Source organism: Sarcophilus harrisii, chromosome 4 (assembly GCF_902635505.1).
Source record: "Sarcophilus harrisii chromosome 4, mSarHar1.11, whole genome shotgun sequence".
Lineage (NCBI taxonomy): Eukaryota > Metazoa > Chordata > Mammalia > Dasyuromorphia > Dasyuridae > Sarcophilus > Sarcophilus harrisii.
The window spans coordinates 8,062,477-8,085,225 of record NC_045429.1 but is presented as its reverse complement, the minus strand read 5'-3'; the positions used below and the strand labels follow the sequence as shown (position 1 = coordinate 8,085,225).

Below are 22,749 nucleotides of genomic sequence, written 5' to 3'. Positions count from 1 at the left end.
TAGCACGAGTTCCTTCATCAAGACTGGGCTGGGCTTCAGGACTTATATAAGGAAGAAAGCCTCACAGGTTCCTTCAATAATGACAAGCAATATGTTACCCAATTAAACGCTAGCAACTCAGCATCAGCCATGGCCATTTGGACCTCACCATGTTGATTGATGTTTTGCTTAATTATGTAAACCATGACACCTCAAATCTGTTTTCTAGAAAGGCAGCGACCCACTCAACTCTGCCCTAAGCATCTTCCTCACACATCAAAAACATCTGCCAATTCACAGATGACAATGATTTCGATTTGTGATTCATACCTATCTTTAACCAAAAAAAAAAAAAAATACACATTGGCTACATATCTACAAACTGCAGGCTAGAGCTATTGGAGAACAAAATATTTACATTAGGCAGTAGGATGAGAGCTGATTTTTTTTATCCTCCCCTCTAAGAATATAAGTAAAAGAAAAAGTACTGTTTGCACCCATATAGGGAATTCTCCCACCTGGTAGTTTCCTGTACTATTGAAATCACCAACCCAGTCCTTATTCCCATCTCTAAGTTTTTATATAATATTCTGAGATAGAAAAGTCATAGATGTGTATATTCTTTAACACAGAGAGAACATGAGACACAGAGACGTAAAGTGATTTTATAAAGTCATCAAGTAATCTCAGAACAAATCCTGGTTAGATATCGGGTCTCCTAATATCCCTATCTCCGTTTTCCACCACAGCACTTTCCTGAATACTTGGTAACCCATTTCCCTCTGCACCAGTAAACACTTACCGACTTGACATTTTTCCACTTGCATTCTGCTCCTATAAAGGACTCTGTTTGAAATTTCTTATTCCTTCTCTGCTCTGTAGGTGTATCCATAGGTGATTAACATTTTCTTTTGCATATTCCCCCTTGTGATGTATTTGAACATTTATCTGCTATTCTTCCAGGTTCCCATTAGTTAATTAATTCTGCAAACTATGTACAGAGCCCGCTCGGAGAGATACAATGGCAATCGCAGCCTACCACCTGCCCTCATGAAGTTTATAATCCGTGACTGCACTAGAAGTCCATTCAATCTATCAGTGAACAACTGAGCACACAGTCAAAGCTCCTTGACATTTTCTGATCTATGTTATTTCACCTTAAAAGGAAGTTGTGGTTCAGATAAGAAAAACTTTCTTGAGAGGCTAAACCAAGAAATGGTGCCATAGGAACTGATTGGATTCTGGCAATTGAAATGGAAAGGAATAGAGAAGACATTAAATCTTACCCCTTAACTTTGAAAATGAGGAAATGGAAATCTGGGGAGGTTAAATTACTTAATCAAGGCCCCACAGGGTATTAAAATGGAGGCAAGTTTCAATTCTAGTCTTTTGATTTTAGATATTCAGTTCTCATTTCTATGGATAATTCTGCAAGCTTCTTATTACCTATGTACCCTAAATAATGCAACGTACTGCATGGCTTCCTGGAAACGAGGGTCTCTCTGAAGACTTGATTATAGACCAAGCTAAGAATGTGTTCCTATATAGAAGTATTATATTAAAAATATAAATTAAAACATGCTTTTTAGAAAAGGAATAAATCACTTGCTGGTATTGACTATAATTGTGATATAAGAAAAATAATGGCCTGGGAGTCAGGATCAGAGAACTGGAATCAATCATAAGCCTCATTCTGACATTTATTGGCTGTGTGACTCTGGCCAGGATACTGGATATCCCTGAGCTTCAGCTTTCTCATCAGTAAAGTGAAAATAGCCTGGTACCGCCTAGGTCCCACAGTTGTGAGGAAAGAGCAGTTTCTTCATCCATAAAGTATCTCAATAGCAAGTAGGTGATTCCAGGACTAGAGTCAGGAAGATTCATCTTTCTGAGTTGAAATCTGGCCTCGGATATTTGTGACCCTGAGCAATTCATTTTACCATTTCTGCCTCAATTTCTTCATCTGTAAAATGAGCTGGGAAAGGAAATGGCAAACCATTCCAGTATCTTTGCCAAGAAAATACCAAATGGGGTCTTGGAGAGTGGGACACAATTGAATCTGTTATAATCCCAACTCGGTGCTTGCATCTACAGGACATTAGGCAGGTCACTTAATCTTTACTAACTTTCTCTTAGTTCCTTATCTGGAGAATAAGGGACTTAGACTCAATAGTATCTAAGGTTCTGAATCCCTCCAAATTGGTCATCTTTCCCTTCATCATCATTAAGCATTTATTAAGTTCCTACAACATGTCAAGTGTTAGAAATATAAAAAGAGGCTAAAGGCCCAAACTGCTCCTTCTAAAAAGCAACAACAATAAATCTCTCTGTTTAATGTCAGTAGTCTCTGATGAGTGCTATATAACAATGAATCACGGAGTAATTGAAAAGGAGACAGAAGGAGACAGACCACCCTGAAGGATCATATTCTGGGCATAAGTATGTGGTAACTCATTGCCAATAATGAATCATTACCATACAATGGCAGAAAAGGCATCTCTAAGGGCAGAGGGGACCACAACAGGAGGTGAGAAGTTCATGTAATAAGAATCGAGAGACAGATGGGTAGCCCAAAGGCTACTCTGCTCCTTAAGAATGCCAAAGGTCAACCTCTCCCATTCTTTGGGTGGAATGAATGATTCCTTCTTGGGAGACATGGATGAGAATCCAGGGAGAATGCAGGCCAATGAAGCATGACTCTGACAGCATCAAAGCATGTCTCTCAGTGCTGGTGCTATTCTTTCTGGTGACTAAAGTGTGCAAATACAAAATCAGGGGAACTGGAGTTCAATTACTGAGGAAAGAATTTACTCTGGAACTCTGGGCAAGTCAATGAGCCCCATGACAGCCATTGATTAGTTCATCTGTAAAATGGGAATAACCATTGTACTCACCTTCTAGGATGGCTGCTTCCTCTGCCGTATTGCTCATGTATATGACCCTCCCCATTCCTGCCTTTATTTTGTTACCTACACAGGAGTGCAATAGTTTAGGAACTGCGCAAGTACTCTTCCTCTCCTTAACCCCATCCATTCTCCACAAAGCAAGAAGGAAATTTTCACAAAGCTCTGGGCTGACCATTCCAACCTCCCTGCAGAGATTCCTGTTGCTTCAAGGATTGCCTATAAACTCCTCTCTGCCATTTAAATCTGTTCTCAAGCTTCCTGTCTCTCCATTCTTCTTCCTCAAGACTCCCTCCGCATGTACTCTCAGGAAGGCAGCCCTTCTGTTCTACTTGGTCCTTCTGCACCCACACCATGCCTTCTATCTCTATGCTTTTGCATGCCTGGGACACAAGCAACTCTCCCCAGCTCTGTTTCATGAAATTCCCAGTTTTCATTTAAGTCAACAGGTAGCTATTAAGCAACTGCTGTCTGCTGAGCACTGGAGGTACTCGAATTTAAAAGAAGGTTCCTACTCTCGAGGGACTCACAGTCCAGTAGGAAAAATCAATATTCAAATATTGTACAAACAATACTTAGATTAGATAAAATGAAGAGAATCACAGCGGGAAGGCCCTGAATTGAGCAAAAACAGAAATAGTTTCTTGTAGATGATGGGAGTAGACCTAGAGTTTAAAGGAGATAAGGAAGCCAAAAGGTGGAGATGAAGAGGGAGAGAGTACAAATAATGGTAACAGCCATAGAAAGGACAAGCGGGTCAGGAGACTTAGGGTCTTGTCTGGGGAACAGAAAGATAGCCAGGTCCCTGGAGCATTACATGAGCCTTTTACACAAAGGATGACCTGATCCCACAAGTGCAAGTGAACTCCCCAAATTATTATGCATTCAATACACACACACACACACACACACACACACACACAAACATATATGTAATGGGCTGACACTGAGCAGATGCACTGAGGCCCAAGCATTTAAGGCTAATTACCAATTGGACAATACTCTATTAGTATATGCTTGGAGAAAGAATGGCCTTCCCACTATTCTATGCAAGTTTGATGTGTTGTATAAGAGATTGGGTGGAGGATTTAGGGGGTGGAGTGGGAGAGCCAGAGTCACATGTGGCCGGATTCATGTCGTGATTGCTCTCACTTCATATTGCCATTCTGTTCACATCCAAAAAGAATAAAGATCAAGGACTTTTGCTGAGATCCAGCTGATTTTAAAGTATCAGGCTTCACACACACACACACACATATATATATGTATATATACATTCACACACATCTGTACATATATATATGCAACATAAATATGAACTATATAGCTATGGATATGTCTAAGTCCACATATCTCTCTACATACATATGTGGCCTCCCATCATCTGATTTAAAACCTTTGAGGGCGAAATTGTTTTATTTCTGGCTTTGTATATCTGGCATCCATCAGAATGGCTGGCATACAGTTAGTGCTTCATAAAGGCTGATTGCTTGATATAAAGATATTTGCAACTCTAAGCATGCCATATAAATTGTATTATTACTAGTAATAGACATAGATGATCTATCTTTATGTGTATGTTTATATATATACATATATATACACACATATACATATGCATGTGTGTGTTTTACTGTCACTCCAAGAATTGATTTCATCTGGGAGTTTGGATACATATTTATGTGCTCCTCACTAAGCCTTTGAATTTGATATGAAATCAGTTTAAAATACTCTGCACAACAATTCAGATGACAAGCTGAGTGGTGAATGGGATTATCACTGTTAGGAAGCATACTGGGCAGGTTTGGCCTTAGGTAAAATGACTTTCTCCTAGGCCTCTTCTCCTATCATACATCTCAACTTGTTATCGGAACGTCAGGTTTGGAAGACCGCCACTTCCAAATTACTCTTTTCCTGCATTTCGTCAAATAGATTTATTTGTAAGCCAGGAGATATTGCAGCCATTTATATTCCCAACATTCTAGCCTGGCCTATCACTCAGCAAACTTTGAAAGTAATAATAAAGCTTTATAGTTTGGGGCTCTTTCCAGTTTTCAAAATACTGGCCCACACAGTATTTCATTTGACTTGAGCCCCAGAGCAACCCTATGAGATCGCAATGGCAGGCATTTTTTATCCCTAGCTGACTGAGGAGTAGGAGAAAGTGAAGAAAACCCCCAAGACAGATTGGATCTACTGTGATGAACCTGTGGGAGGATATGGACAAGATTTATGTAGGACTGACAGAAAGGCATGGTTTGCATCTGCATCATTTGGGGGCAAACACCTAAGACGGTGACATCACAGTTCCACTGGAGTATGTATAATTGATGAAGTGATTGGGAGAAAGATCCATAGGGAAGAGCTAATACACCAAAAGACTTGAGTCAGGATTCTAAAGGATCTTGCCAGACTTTACTTTGTAATATGAAATATTATAGAGATGAATGTAAAGTTTTATACTTTTGATTAAAAAAATCAGTTTGCCAGAGCAAACACATGTGGAAAATTAGCCTTTCATCTGAGAAAGATTAGCATGGGGGTAAGGGGAGGTGAAGGTAGAAAAGTTAATGTGAACTTGGGTCACAAAAAGAAACTCAGTATAACTTGGGCAGAGGAAATGAAGAATGCCCCTGTTCTCTGCCCTGCTAAGACAAATCAAGGAACATTTTGTCTGGTTCTGAGGCTCATTTTGGAAAAGGAGGTGGAAAACTGGAGAACATTAAGAGGAGAACAATTAGGACTAGGGAAAGATAGGGAAGTCCATGCAGCCTGAGAAGCCATAAAAGGAGAAAGGATAGTAGCTGTGGTTATTTTTTTTAATTTTTAATAATTGCTTTTTATTTTCAAAATATATGCAAAGGTAGTTTTCCACATTCACCCTTGTAAAATCTTATGTTCCAAAATTTTCTCCCTCCCTTCATTTCACCTCTTTCCCTATACAGCAAGCAATCCAATAAAATTTAAACATGTGCAATTCTTCTAAATATATTTCCACATTTATGATGCTCAAGAAAAATCAGATCAAAACGGGGAAAAATGAGAAAGGAAAAAAGCAAGCAAATAATAACAAAAAATGTGAAAATACTATGCTGTGATCCATATTCAGTCTCCATAATCCTCTCTCAGATGGCTCTCTCCATCACGAGACCATTGGAACTGGCCTGAATCACCCCATTGTTGAAAGGAACCAAATCCATCACAGTTGATTGTGACATAATCTTGTTGCTATGTACAATCCAGACTTTTCTGAAATCATTCTGCTGTTCATTTCCTATAGAATAAATATGCTCCATTACATTCATATACCATAACTCATCCAGCCATTCTCACTGATGAGCATCCCCCTCAATTTCCAGTTCCTTGCCACTACAAAAAGGGCTGCCACAAACATTTAACATGTAGGTTCTTTTTTTTTCCTTTTTAATGATCTCTTTGGGATACAGATCCAGCCAGTGATTATTGATAGCATTTATGAAGCCATTTAAAAGTTAAAAACTGCTTTCCAAATATTTTATTTCATCCTCACAGCGTCTCTGGGGGCTGAATGCTGTGATGATCCTCATTGGACATCTTCCTCCTCTGTAACATCAGGATAAAGCCATCTACCAGCACGATTGTTTGAAGAATTAAATGGGATATGGTTTGTAATATGAGTAGTGTAGCAACTGACACAGAGGAGATGCCATGTGAATGCTTATTCTCCTTCTACAGGTGAGCTGAGGCAGATGGAAGTTCTTTGACTGGTCTAAGATCACACCGTTAGTAAAGGGGTAAGTCTGAATTTCAATCAGATCTTTCTGACTTCAAGTCCAATGTTCTATCTACTGTGAAATCAGGCTGCCTAGAGAAATGTTTCCTGCCTGGATGATTAGCTGAAAGTTGTTGTCCTTAGTATTTAAAAAGGGACCAAAAAGTCACCATATTATCAGAGTCAATGGGCAGTGTGTCTGATGATGCCCAATCAGACAGATCAGACGGCTCTACCACCGATTGGGCACAAAGAGCACATTGTCTCTCCATTTGGGCATCTCACATTTCTTTCTGGGAAACTGCTTTGCTCCCAGAGCACGGTGTCTTCTTGGGGACACACGGCACACTGCATGATCCTGCATCTCACAATTGATTCCCAAGTTCTTGAGAGAACCCATGAGACTGTCCTTGTGTCACTTCTTCGAATCTCAGCGTGAGTGCCTGGCTGCGTGAGTGCTCCATCAAATAGTCTTTTAGGCAAACATCCATTTGGCATCTGAACAATGTGGCTGCTCCATCAGAGCTGTGCTCTCTGTAGTAGGGTTTGAATGGCTCAGCTTGAGAAAGGGCCTCAGTGTCTGTCCCCAACCTGGCAGAGGGAAGAGCTCTCTTCAACCATGACAAGGGCTTGCTACTTTGGGCAAGTCATGTAGCCTTTCTGAGACTCAGTTTATTCGAGTATAAAATGAGGTGGATTGAAGATTTGAAACCCAGAATGAGGCTTTCTCAGTTCTTGTGACCCTTATGTACAACAAGAAAAATAACCTAAAGCATAATAAATATGACTGAATAAAGCAGGACAGTTAGCTTTCCCAGACTACCAAACAAAAGGCAAATAACATAACAAAAATAACAAGTGATATTGTTTAAAACATTGTTAAAAATGTTGTGTATCACTCTCTAGTCCTTGCATGGGTGAATCCCAGTGGTAGTAGCAGCCTGTCCTGGACTCTGATTCCTGACAATGTCCCTCCTTAGCAACATCCTTCCCTGCTAGGGCTCAGTCCTGTGTCCTCTTTCTCCTTTTTCTATTTGTTTCTGGACTTCCAGGGACTTGTAGCTAAGCCCTTGATATCCTCACTATTTCCTTTCTTCTCTAAGACACTCCAAATCACTCTTTCATCTTCACTTTTATGTAAAGTCTTCAGAGAATGACCAAATCTCTCACCCACCAGCGGCTCCTTTTCACACCCAATTTTGTCTGACTGATTCAATCTGGAAGAATTCCATGTTTTACTAAGAACTGCCTTCAATTAGAGAAGGATCAGCAATTAATTCACCCTCACCTTTATGTGGCTTTGACTAATTTGAGTCTCACAACAGCCCAGTGAAGTCAGTGCCACAAGCAACATGGTTCCCTTTTATGGTAAAAAGAATCAAAGCTCAGGGAAGGGTATTGACTTGGCCACATGGCTTAAAATTGTCAGAGGATACTCCCAGATCTCTTTTTTCCATATGTGTGTGTGTGTATGTGTATTGTATATATGTGTATATATAATATATATAATGTGTATATGTGTATTTATGTATATGCATTTGGATAAATAAATGAAATTGGGAGCTTGAATGATGCTCAGATTGTTTAGCATAGAGGGACCATCTTCTGGGAATGCTGCTTTTTCCTACCATGTGGGTAGGATTGACTATAAGGCCAGGATATGGGATGTCTTTGGAAGTGCCAAATTGAAAAAGTCTTCCTTCTTCCCTACTTGGAACCCAAGGAGGGCAGAGATTAACTCTCAGCCTAGACACTGTGAATTGTACTAGGGGAGATAGTCTTCTTGCCCCCTATCCCTGGAATCTCTCCTCTGCTTCATTTTTCCTTCTCAATTATAGATACAAAAGATAATCCCTCCCAACCAAAATCAAGCCACAGTCACCTCAGAGGTAGGACTCCAGAGAGATATGGCAGCCTGCCAATCCATCATAAAGCCCTGAGAAGTTAGGATGCTGGCCTTCAAGCTCAAGGGGAGCTTTGGCCTTGGAGGGACTGTGCGATAGAGACCCCAACTAATTTTGAAGCTGCTCCTTTTCACCTACCCATTAACTGTGGTGGTATGGAAAGGTGTGGATTATAACCCACATGTCAGGGAGTATGTTGGCACAGTCATTATTATCCCTTTGAATTAAATAATTTCTTGGAAAAATTTATTTTTTTAGGGACTAAATGGAACTGAAATGCAGGGGATGCTCTTATAATTGTGGAACACCATCAGGATTCAATGGCAGTACCTAGATACCCAACTGCCTTGAAAAGCACCGGAGACCCTCCCTGGAGGAGGCGTGAAATCTAAGTGCCATACATTTAGGTATGACATCCCATAGGCCTTTAGGCAGTGGGGAGCAGGGTAGTCAATGTGACCCAACTAAAGGCTTTTCTTGACTTTTCCCATTCTATAACTTGACTCCTGGAATCTTATTGAGAAATAACATTTCCTTAAAGGTCAATAAAGGGCTTAAAATCTAATACAGAAGTCTATGTATAAAATTAAATTTTAAACACTCTCAAAGCACTCCAAGGATCTAACATACAGAAGAACCGAGGAAGAAGAGTCTGCATTTCCTACCTAAACATTTGCTTGGATTTCATTTTTCAAAATTGGAGAAGAGTCAAGCATTTATGTTGTTAGAGGATATATTCAGATCTATATGTATGTATGCATATATCTATGTATATAATGTTTATACACACATAGGTAATATATTATATAGGTTATATGTTACATAGATATGTGTTATTGTACAAGAGTGAACATTTTAAAGCACATTTGATACAAGAATTTTTGAGCTTATAAGAAAGGTCAACTAGAGTTAATTAGTAATAACTGTAATTTATGCAGCACCTCAAAGTTGACAAAGGACCATTTGACCTTTTCATCTGATTTGCAGCTGAAACCTTCCATATGTATTCTTTTCCCCATTGGAATATGGCTCCTTGAGAACAAGAACTGTCTTACTTTTCAGTGCCTATCCTCAGCCCTTATCCAGTGCTTTACATTTAGTAAACACTTATTAAGCAAATGCTTTCTTTATCCATTCATTATCTTATCTGAGTACCAAAACAAAACTTTATGGGAGTTAGACTTACTCCCACTTTCCAGAAATAGAAACTGAGACTCTGAGAGGTTGACTGCTTAGGATAATAGAAATATATGGCTAGAAATGAAAGAGATTTTAATGACCAAGGACATCTAGCATAACTCTTGGATCTTACAGACGAGGAAATTGAAATTCATGGAAATTAATTGACTTGACCAAATCTTACAAGTGCTTAAGTTACAGAATTGCAATTCAAGACGAGACCCACTAGCTCTATATCCAGAGTAATACAATTAATTAATTTTTCAAACAGGAAGTAAACCCAGTTTTCTCCTGAACACAGGTTCAGTGCTTTTTTTGCACAACAGTAGCTGCTCCTTTGAAGTATCCTTCTACAAAAACATTTGGCAGATTTCCAAAATGTTCCTCTCCAGAAGTCATTCCAGCTGAAAGTCATGCTCCTTAAAATCCCGAGCTGGATCTTTTTTTATCCTTATAGCTGTCTGAGCAACAGGAAAAGCTTAATGACATATGGAATGGTTCAGGTATATTCATAGATCTGCCATTTGTAAGAGAATAAGATCATAGAAGTAGAAGCATAGACCTCTCATTTTACAGATGAGGAAATGGACTCTCAGAGTCCAAAACCTGTCCAGGGTCACATAACTTGTAATATCTGAGGAAGTAATTGAACGTAGATCATCCTGACTTCAGGTTGGAGGAGAAAAAAGCATTATTCCATTATGGCTTCTCTCACATGGTCTAGAATGACATTCAATCCTGGAAAAAATAAAATGAAAAATTCTATGGAAAACCTAGTGATGAGTTTTTGTGTCCTTAATTAAGGTGAAACTCTTATCAGTAAATTGACCCATCCTGGAAGCTGCTCTAACTTGGAGTCGGGGTTCTATTTCCAACACAAGCTTCTTGAGGACTCCTTGAAATGGCTTTCTCCAATGCTTAGCACAGCGTTTAAGCACGTAGTTTAAAAATTAGCAAATGCTTGTTTATTGATTGATTAATTGGTACTGGCATAACTTTGATGATCCCTTAGCCAATGAAGATTTATTAAGCATCTACTGTGTTCCCCAAATTACAGAAATAAACACAACACAAAAAATAGTTCTTGCCCACAATGGGAAAGTATATGGAATTCCCCAGAGGAATATATCAATATATCATGATCATTTGGAAGGGAAGAGATAGAGCATTAATCCTTAATAACCAGTATGAAATGATCAGGGAAGGCTTCTGAATAAAGGTAGAGCCTGAATTGTCCATTAAAGAAATCTGGTTTGTCTAAGAGGTAGAGGTGGAGAAAAAAAAAAAAAAAAAAAAAAAAAAAAAAAAAAAAAACTTCCTAAAGAATAGGACATTTCTTGCAAGGGTTTACAAAGCCCTTTGTGATTAGGAGATGCAATGTCCAGGTTAGGAAACAGCAAAAAAGTCCAGGTTAGTCAGCAGTTAAAATATGTGAAAGGGAATGATGTGCAAAAGAACCAGAAAAATAGATTTAAGACACACTGTGAAGGACTTCAAGTGCCATGCTGAGAAAGAGCTTGCATTTTACCTGGAGGAAATAGAGAACCACTGAAGCTTTTGGGCAAAAGAATAACATGGTCTAATAACATTTTGACCATTTGGAAGAGAATGATTTGAAGAGAGGAGAAAATGCAAGAGGGACCTTGTTGGAAGAATGAGTTAATGAACAAACAAATGAATAAATAAAATATTTGAATTCATTTTAGGAGATTTTCTCCATGGAAATAATGCTTTAGTTTCATAGGAATAGCAATAGAAAAAAATTTGGACAAAGTGAGCATATAACTTCTATTCTTCATGGGCTACCTGTCTTCCTTGGATTTAATGTACATTCTAACAGATACAATGCACTCTCTGAGACTATCCTTGACAAAGAGAAAGGGAGTGATACAAAATGCCCTGCACATCCAAATATATTGTGAGATTCATGGTCTCTGGAACGCCATAATGATTACCTCTGAGCCAGGTTTTTTTGCTCTGGGTGGTGTTTTTCTGGCCCTGGAGCTGAGTCACTTTAAAAACTCTTCCACTGGGCACTTTAACCAACAGATTATGAGTTTCTAGGCTACAGAGGTGTATAGTTTCATTGCTCGTTGGACAGGAAGCATGGGACTTACCAAGGAATCAGAGGGAGAACGTTCTCATTTTATAAAAATGCAACAGATTGAGCCACCCCATGTTTCTATGGCTACCCAAATTCCCCATCAAAACTGATCGCACACAAACAGATTGCTGAATAATACAATTCATGACCAGAATGCAATTCTTTTATTCATCTGTTAACAGGTAGGTGACAAAGTGGGTGATAAAAAATCACCCAGAAGATGAAGGGAGAGACAAAAGCAACCAGATGCTGAAGTGTCTTAATAGATAGATATGAAAGATTGGGAAAACTTTCTCCCCTCCAGACAATGACTCCCAGATAATACTTAACATTTACATAAAATAGTTCATTTTGATAAAGAATTTTATGAGATTTAAGCATTTTGCAAATATTATTTCATTTGATTTTAAAAACCCTGGAGGAAACCCTGGGAGGCAGGCATTATAATTCTTCTTATTTCACACAATGAAGAAACTGAGGCAGACAAAGGTCAAGAGACTTGCATCACACAACTGGTAAATGCTTGAGGCTGGATTCAAATTCACTTCAACACTCAAACCACTAAGCTACATTATGAAAGGCACGTTCCAGATCATTATCCTAATCAGCCACCAAAATTGGGCTGTGATATTCGATATCACTGTGGTATTGTTTCTCTTCTCCACCCTCCCACTTCTACCAAGAAAAAAAAATCACCAGAGAAATCATGAAAATTCCTCATGCATGATTTTTTTATTGTTTTTTTTCCAACTTCAGCATAACAGTGAAGGAATGGTGCCTGGATGCTGGAACAAAGGAAGCATCATTTCTTTCTCTCCCTACTCTTCTGTGCCTTCTCTATACAAACCTCAACACTCTACCTCCCTTTTAGTAAAGAAAATACTCTGGCCTGGTTGCAATGGCTTTTTGAGGCTGTATATGTGAGTGGAACCAAATGAGGCTGGCTAGAGATCTTGGGAGCTGTTCAGTCGAATGTATTTATTTATTCATTTGTTTGTTTATTTAATGGAGTATAGGCTTCTGTTGAATTCTGTCAGAGCTCCCCACTGTAGGATACCAAACATGTCATTGAATGATGATAAAGACAACTACACAAGGAGAATACATAAATCTCTCTCTCTCTCTCTCTCTCTCTCTCTATGTCTCTCTCTCTCTCTCTCTCTCTCTCTCTCTCTCTCTCTCTCTATGTCTCTCTCTCTGTCTCTCTCTCTCTCTCCTCTCTATCTTTCTCAATTTTTCTCTGTGTGCATATGTATGTAGATATACACAGTATACTTATATATGTAATGTACAATATGTAGACATAGTTATATGAATAAATGGATTTCAATATACACAGGCATATTATAATATTTATGAAAACAAATGTAAATGTATGTAAGTGAAGTAAACACAAACCTATATAAATATAAAGAAATGGACATATCTCTGGGAGTCTAGGGCTGTGATTTCATTGGCAAAGCAAATTTCTGGTGGGAAAGCTTCCCATAGCCAATGCAATTCGATATCCTTTCTGCCTCGTATTGTTATTGAGTTATCTGGGGATATTTTCAGGTTCAGTCAGTCAGTCAGTCAATAAGCATTGATTAAGGGTCTGCTGTAGGCCAGGAACTTTGCTAAGCACCGGAGAGGTCAAAGCATCATTGCTTGTCAGAGACCAGGCTTGAAGCCAAGTCTTCTGGACCCTGAGGGAGACTGGCACTCTATGGATTATGCCATGATGCTAATAATAGGATGACAACAAGATTCATAGTAATATCCCACATTTACACTGCAATTGTGTGTTTGCAAAGTGTTTTTCATGAATCATCTCAGTGCATCTTGCAACATCCCCATAAGAGAGCAGGGGCTATCACTTCATTTTTTTTTTCCCACACAGATCTCATATTTCCTTCTCCATGAATATGTTCTCTCTACCTAATGTAAGCTCTTGGTTTTACGCTAAAGCTCAGCACAGTGCCTGATACGTAATCTCATTTAAGAAGTGCTGATTGAATAAATAAGTGAATTTTCATTTTACAGATGAGAAAACTGAGGCTCAGTGATGGTCGTGTAACCTTGCCCAATGTGACACAATTAGCAATGTTACACAAGTCGCAAGGATTTGAACTCTAGGTCTTCCAGACAAATCTAGTATCTTCTTCAAGAAAAATTCTCTCAACATGTATTATAATGTTTTACTTCTTCAGGAATAGAAAAAGATCAATAAAAAAGTCTCAAAGAGAACCAAAGTTTTCCTTGGGAAATGGTTGTATGTGGACTATTTGATTCCTTTCAGACTGAGGGTGGAGGCCAAGATTTAACTGTTCCAGATGTCATTTGTTCAATGGCTTGAAGACTGACCAATCAATAAGAATTCCCATTGTTCTAAGGAATACAGAAGCAAAAAAAAATCTCTATTTTGAAGGGATTTACCATTACTTGTTGGTGCATCTAATTCAACAATTTTTTTTCCTCCTTATCCAAGGTTACACAACTAGCAAGTTCCTAAGATAGGATTTGAACCCAGGTCTTACCTCCTCCACAGCCTCCATTTCACTGACCACTTTCCTAGTAATAGAGACCAGACCCAAGGGGCCTCATCTCCAGATTGGTGACCGATTCTCTCATCCATCTCAGGATGTCCCTATCAGCCTTCATTTCAGTCCCTCCTCTCTAGCCAAATGTTAAATGTCTTCCTTCCCATTAATGTACTCTTCCTTCAGTCTCTTTAATTGTGGAAACATGGACCTTATGAAGTGAATTCTGGATGGAGTATGTTAAAACTCCCCTACAGGTTCACTATCCCTAATACTTTCTGACTCGTGTCCTTAGCTACTACTCCCCTATTTTTGCTATTTCCTTCATTTAATGAAAGTTCCCTGACAGGTACTGTTGTCTGCTTTTGCATTCACATGTTTAGCTCTTAGAACAATACAATGTAAGTGTTTAATGATGCACTTTTGTTTATTTATTCATTTATGAATTCAGCCTCTGACTCATCAAAGAAGGATGTGTGGAACAATAGAAAGGGAACTGGGTTTGAAATTAGAGCACTGGAATATCAATATAGGCATTGACACTTAGACTTATTACCAACCTGTACAATCTTAGGCAGCTCACACAATCCTCAGAGCCTTCTAAAGCATCTTGTGCCCCTAACTTCACAATCTTGTGTTGGTATTGCTTTTTCATCATTACATTTTTCACCCATCAGATAAGCTGACCAGCTCATGGTTCGAGGAGCAAAATCTGAGTTCCAGAGGAGGATTGGAAATGGCTAGGAAACTGTGTATTTTAGATATCATACTTTTAGCTATAGGATACAAATACTATTTTCCCCCATCAATCACTTCTCTTCTTTGTTGCATTAATTTTGTTCATGCATAAAGCTTTTCAAATTCATGTAAGTGGAACTGGATATGTTTTATAATCACCTTTTAATCAAGTATTCAGCCCCAAAATAAGTCAGAGCTGTAGAAGGAACCCAACCTTTTTTTTTATCTTTCTAGATTTATTTTATGAGCACAAACCCACTTGTGAAAAGTAAAAGGAAGTAACTGTTACAAAATATTGATGCTCTGGGGCAGATCGAGGACTGAGCAGCTATGGGTCCAGAAAGAGATACAAAAACAAGACCTGAAGGACAAGAAAGGCCTCGGGGAAGTGCAGGATGGTGAGTCAAAGCACACTCACAAAACCCAAAATCAGAGGAGGCAGGAGGTCAGAGACCAGGTAGAATGTCACATAATATCCAGAAAGACATCATGCCAGAGGGTAGGCAAAAATCACAGCAGGAAGGGCTGGAGTCAGGCACAGAGATTCAAGGAGTGAGAGGCCTGCAAAATATGAAAAAGGCAGCAAAAAGCATAGGCATGTGAAGACCTGAGTTCAAATCCAGCCTCAAACACGTAATACTTCCTAGTTGTGTGACCCCGGGCAAGTCACTTAATCCCAATTGCCTCAGGAGAAAAAATGTAGGCATGTGAAGGGACTGATCTTGGGGTATACAAAGAAGAGACTTATACACTCTCCGATAAGATGACAGCAAATGGTAAAACATGATCCAAGTGGGGGCCTGTATCTGAAAGTCTTTTGTGAAAGGGACTGGGAGAGATCAGAAGACAACTTGAACAGAGGGATTTGGGCTCATAAGCTCTGGGTTCAAATCCCATTTCTGACACTGATTACCGATATGATTGTGAGCAAGTAACATAAAGAAAAAACAACATGGTGTGGGGCGAGACAAAAACAATTTCTAGTCAGAAGAGCCAAGTCTAATGCTGCCTTGGGCTCAGATCCTGACTCTGGACAAACTACGAGCTATTTGTTTTCTCAATGGCAACTGTGGCCTTGGAAAGTGATATGGGGAGTAGAGAGGTTGGCTTGGCCTGAGTCACAAAGGCCAGACATGACCCCAGGCTTTCCTGGACAGCTCCCTATTGCCTTGGCCACATGCCTCTCATGGAGAGCTATACAATTAAAATGAAAACTATAAAGTGGGGAAACCCTGGCTTTGCACTCAGCGTCCCCAAACCCTGGGGACTCAGGATAGGAAGAGAGGTCAGAAATTGTCTAACTATATTTAATAATAATAATAACTAGCACTTATATATTATCTCCTCTGAGTCATATAATAACTTTGGGAAGCAGGTGTTATTATTAGTACCATTACAGATGAGTAAAGCAAGTCAGGAAGAAATTAAGTGATTTGTTCAGGGTTAAATGGCTATTAACTAGCCGAGTCAGGATTTGACTTCCAAGGCTTCCAAGTTCCAGTCCAGCACACCTCCTAATTTTGGAATAAGGGAGATTTAGGATTGGGTTCTGCTTCTAGCCAATAATGATGATAGGACTCTGGGCCCCCATCTACTCCCTGGGACTATAAATGGCAGACAAATTTCTGAGCCGCACTGATAGAGGGTGTTTCCTGTCTGGGAGACCTCTAGCCCAAAGCCTAGCCTAGAACTGGCTGCTCTGGTTTATTCTGGAGTTTTGTTTGGAAGATTTTGTCAATAGTTCTTCCATTTTTCCTGTTGGTTTGGTCATATCCTTCTTATGACCGAGAAGCAACACAACAGAACTCCAGTAAAATTGACAAATATGCTTTTTATAGGGTTTTATAGTTGGATTTTGTAGAGGGGAAAAGTGCTTTAGAGAGAAAAATCTGTTTAGAAAATAAAAAGAATCTATGATTTCATTTTCCTTCATAAACGCATAATTAACTCTTAAGGAAAAACCAGGGAACAAGATGGTACAGTGGATAGAGCATGGGGCTTGAATTCAGAAAGATCTGAGTTCAAATCTGCCTTCACTTGACATTTGTATGACTAGGGGGTGGGAAGTGATACATCTTAGAGAATAAAATGTCAGATCACTCCAGTATCTCTGCCAAGAAAACAGCATGGGCAGAGGTCCTTGGAATCGCTACTAAACCAGTGAATAACCACAAAAGGAAAATGAATCAAGGACATCTTGCACAAATTTCCCTGACTTAGCCCCATACAATATACGGAAGTGAGTCAGCATTATATAGGACAGGGCACTTGGCCTGGAAAATAGGAGACCAGCCTGGACTTCAAGAGTGTCCTGGAGACATCCCAGCTCTATGATGCAGGAACGGGCAAGTCGCCTGTTTCCTCATTGCACATGTGGATAATGACAGCTGTAGCACCTTCCCAAACTTCCCATCGTTAAAGTTTGTAAAGTTGTCAGGCTAATTGCAGATCTGAGACCTAGAGTTAGAGCTGTTAGGGCAGAACAAAGCCCAGCGGATCCATGAAGGCCAACTTAATGTTTGTGCAAAGTGGCGATGGTCGGAAGCTCATTGGCTGCACCCTCGTTGTGAACTCTGAGGAGGGTATGGGGGGAGTCACACTGGAGGGGCGGACCGAGTCAGGTATGAAAAACATCAGAGACAACTGGAGTCACTGGGGTATTATTCTGAAGAAGTCAAGGAGGAAAAAGGCCTAAATTGGAAAGCCATAAAATAATCATTTCTGAACCTCAGTTTCTATATCCATAAAATGAGTATTATGTAATATCATCTCATATATTATATGTTTTATATATATTATGTTATGTCATATATACATTGTTATGTGATTGTATAGTATATTGTTATGTATATTAGATATGATGTTATATATTATGTATAGTGTTTTTATGTTATTTACATAAATTATATGTATTATATTATATACATTCTATTATATGCATTATACATTATGTTAGATAGCAGGGTGGCATAGTGGATAGAGAGCTGGCCCTAAAGTCAGAAAGATTTTGAGTTTAAATCTGGTCTCAGATACTTGCTAGTTGTGTGACCCTGAACAACTCACTTAACCCTGTTTGCCTCAGTTTCCTCATTTGCAGAATGAGCTGGTAAAGGAAATGTCAAACCACTTGATTACCTTGGCCAAAAAAACATCCAATGGGATTGCAAGGAACCAGATGCAACTGAGACAACTTACCAACAACATCGTTATGTTACATTATGTTTTATGATATTATATAACATGGCATGATATGATATTATGTTACATTATATTATATTGTATTGTATTATTATATCCCCTTATATTGCATTATATTACATTGTATTACATTATATGATATGATTCATATGACATGATGTCATGTTATATTGCATTATACTATATTGAATTGTATCATATTGCTTTGCTATGTTGTATTTTATTATATTACATTGTATTACAAAATATGATATGACAAATATGATATGAGATGACATTGTGTTATGTTATGCTACATTATATTATATTACATTATCTTTATTATATTATATTATGTCATTATATCATATTGCATTGTATATGATATATGACATGAGACATTATAATACATTATATTATATTGTATTATGTTGTTTTTATTATATCATAGTATCATATTGCACCACATTGTATTGCATTATATTATATATTATCATATCATATCATATCATATTATATTATATTATATTATATTATATTATATTGTCATGTTTCCTTATGTTATACATTCTACTCACCTGTCAGACCTGTTAACTGCATGTATTTAAAGTTGAGAGCCAGGGATGGGGTAACATTGGAGAAAATGTGCCCAATATCCTCTACCATTTTCATTAAAACACATCCCAAACCTGCCATGTGTCATGGGTGTTTAGGATCCTCTTGCCATCGAATAGAAGATAAATGGATAAGTATATAGAACATTATTATGCTCTCGGTGCTTGTCAGGCCCCATGCTTTCCTCTATAGATACAAGTTGGCCCCCACCCTACAGAAGCTTACATTCTAGGGGAAAACCACTGCACCCCAGAGAGCCAAACAGCCGAGTTTAAGAGGAAGAGAGAAGGAGAAAGACAAAGGCTTTGTTTGGCTGGAGCGACTCCCCAACGGTGCTGGGCAGGCAGTCACCAAGCAGGAAAACTGAGTCTAGGGACGGAGGGCTCTAGATGGCAGACAAGGAGGAGGAGCAGAAGATGTCTGGAGAGTGGAGTCAGCGGTGAAGAGGGCCTAGAGCCTGAAATTCCATACTATAAATGCACAATCTCACTAAGAAAAAATATTGAATGAGAATGTTCAACCCCACAGACCATTGGGAAAATATCATATTATTATAGCAAAAATGAAGAGAAAACTTGTGCAAATTGAAAACTCCCAGGCACATAGGCCAAGTGACCCAGCCCAGGACAAATATACAAAGCTATCTAAAAGGCCTTCTGGATAATGAAATCAGAAGGAACAATGATCCCCAAATACTACACGCTTCCAGTTATTCACAGATTAGGGCTTAGCGTGAATCGGTATCTATCAGAAGCACAATAGTATATGGTTGAACAGGAAGTTATGTGGACTTCCCAACTCTTAGGAAACATGAGGAAGAAAATGGAGAAGAGGCTGAGAGCAGCAGCAAGGACACCCCCTTTAACTTGTGGGAGGGGGGAGAGAATTTCAGAGAAAAAGATAAAGGTCATTTTCTCATGGATGACTGGAAAGGAAAGGAAAGTGAGAGAGAGAGATGAAAGAGAGAGAGACAGAGATACAGAGACATAGAGAGAGGCAGAGACAGAGAGACACAGAGAGACAGAGAAAGACAGAGAGAGACAGAGATACAAAGAGTGTGAAACTGAAACAGAGAGAGCGCGAGACAGAGACAGAGAGCTAGAGACAGAGACAGAAACATAGAGGCAAAGACACAGAGACACAGAGAGACAGAGAAAGACACAGAGACACAGAGAGACAGAGAAAGACACAGAGAGACAGAGATACAAAGAGAGTGAAACTGAAACAGAGAGAGCGAGAGATAGAGACAGAGAGCCAGAGACAGAGACAGAAACAGAGAGAGGCAAAGACACAGAGACACAGAGAGACAAAGACACAGACAGACTCAGAGAGACAGAAATACAAAGAAAGTGAGACAGAAACAGAGAGATAACGTGAGAACAGAGACAGAGAAATACAGACACAGAGACACAGAGAAACACAGAGATTGAGGAGAACTCCAGAAGATGCCTCTGACAGTATCTGATTCTATTTCTAGCAGGATGACTGTTCCCTTTTGTGGATAGGAAGTCCACAGAACTCAATGGGTGCTGCATGTGTGAATCAAAAGGCTCCTACTCTTTTTCAAATAGAAAACATTTCCCTGACTTCTATAACGTATTTGGAGATACTACTTGTATTGACTGACTAGAGCTAAGAGAGGGTCTTGCTTCTACCCAACCCATTCAGAGAGTCAGATGGTATAGCACACATATCCAAACTTGGAGTCAAGTAAATCTGAGTGAAAATCCAGATACCTAACAGCCATGTGAGTCTAAACAAGTATCTCAACTATATCTCAACTATTCTCAGACTCAGTTTCCTCATCTTTAAAATGGGCATAATAATAATTGAACCTATCTTGCATGATTATTAGGAAAATCAAATGTGATACTATATGTAAAGTGCTTAGCAAAACTACTAATTATCTTAGCAAGAATCTTACAAAGTATTACAAGCTCATAGGATTATAGATCTAGAGCTGGGAGAGACCTCAGAGACTTTGTAGCCTAACTTAACTCTATTCTTTTCTAGGCTTCCCCCAATCCCCTGACTTCACAGAAATCTTTAGCACAGAGACTTGTCTCCCAGAGTGCCACACCAAAATTCGCCCTACGAGGTGTGCAAGGCACTTGACTGATCTCTGATCTCAGAACCAGGGCTCTTTTCTCTGTCACTCATTAACCCCAAGATTGCCAAGGATGTCATAAAGTACAGAAATGGCCCAGCACAAGACTCCTGGGATGCCCAAAGCACTTGATAATTGTGAATTGCTACAGTGGTTATTATGACCAGACAAAGCACAGTTTTTGATTGGATCCTCAGAAGAGGCAGAAAAGTCACACTGTGGCTAAGTGAGGTGAAACACAACAAAGGAGAGCAGAAAGTGATAGACTTAAAGCCAGCTGGCTTGAATTCAAATCCTGGCTCTGGGAATCTTGATGATCCTTCTCAGAGGTTCCTCATCTCTCCAGTTAGGAGGGCTTAGCATAAAAAGTTTGTAAGATTCTTTTCCTGGAGCAAATCCATGATTCTATGATTAGGAGAAGCCCTTTAAGCTCTAAATCTTTGCTGCAATACTCAGGGGGACATTTGTCATTACCCTGTATTGGGTGGAGGGGAGAGGGAAGGGAAGGGAAGGTTTTCAGCTCAGATCAGTTTTCACAGGTCCTCAAAGAAAGGCCGAAACTAGTGATTCAAAATGGCGACAGTTGCCCTTCCCCTGCCTTCCTTGGCACAACTCCTCTGTATTTCATCACTCAAATTGTGAGTGGCAAGTGTGGGCGTTTGATGTACCTTTCCCTCTTTCACATGGATCCCTTGCATGGCACATTTGTTCCCAGCCTCCAACACCTGACCAAAATAAAGCACTTGGAAGGTGAGAGCACAGTGTGGGCCAAGGGCTCTGATTAAGGTATCTCTCATTGAAATCAGGAAGCAGCCCTTAGCCTCCTTCAGGAAATGGGGATTGGAAGCTCAGCCACCTGATGAGGGATGGAGATGATTCCTTCTTCTGTCTGCTCTTAGCTGCTTCTATCAAAGGCAGAATGCTCTGTTTGGTGCTCAAAGCCCTTCATGACCCAGCCCTCTCCTACCTTTTTATTCTTTTAACATCTTAGTTCCTACCATATCCTCTATGGCGGGGCCATTGGCCTTCTGACTATTCCACAAACAAGACTTTCCATCTCTCTGGCTCTCCTTTTCTGCTCTGATTAGCTAGTTCCTACTAAACCCCATTTTCTTCCCCAATCTTTCCCAACCCCTCTTAATTCTAGTACCTTCTTTCTGAGATTCTCTCCAATTCATCTTGTTCATATCTAGTTTGTACATAGTTGTCTATATGCTCTCTCCCTCATTAGGCAGGAAACTTCTTCAGGGGTAGGGTCTACCTTTTGTCTTTATTTTCCCCAGTGCTTAACATAGAATCTGGCACATAGTTAGCTGCTTAATAAATGCTTATTGTTTGACTAATTGTTCTAAAGCATTTATTAAGTAACTAGGAAGAAATGACCAACCACTCCGATAACTTTGGCAAGAAAACTCCAAATGGATCAGGGAGGGTCAGACAGGATGGAAATTTTTAAGCAACAACAATTGTTCTAAAATGTCAAGCAGAGTTATAACTAAGGTGGAGCAATTGGGATTTTAATCCAGGCAACAAAAATTTATAAGGTGCTGATAAAACCGCCAATTCTTCAGGAATATATAAATATATATATTTATTTATATTTATATTTTATTTTTAAATATTTATAAATATATGCATATTTATATATTTTAATTCTATATTAAAATCATATACATTATTTATATAAAATATTATATATATATATATAAATTTATAAAAAATATATAAATAATATAAAATATATTAACTTTGCACCTACTTAGCAAAAAGGGA

The 22,749-nt window shown here is 39.1% G+C and overlaps 1 long non-coding RNA gene across 1 annotated transcript in view; it reads left to right on the top strand.

Moving 5' to 3' along the window:
* Window positions 1–6,158: 6,158 nt before the first annotated feature.
* Window positions 6,159–22,749, top strand: part of LOC116423724 — a 34,114-nt gene continuing 17,523 nt past the window's right edge. Inside the window, exons 1-3 of the long non-coding RNA XR_004234231.1 lie at window positions 6,159–6,283; window positions 6,414–6,655; window positions 15,312–15,475. This is a non-coding gene — a long non-coding RNA (uncharacterized LOC116423724). The remainder of the gene's footprint in view (window positions 6,284–6,413; window positions 6,656–15,311; window positions 15,476–22,749) is intronic.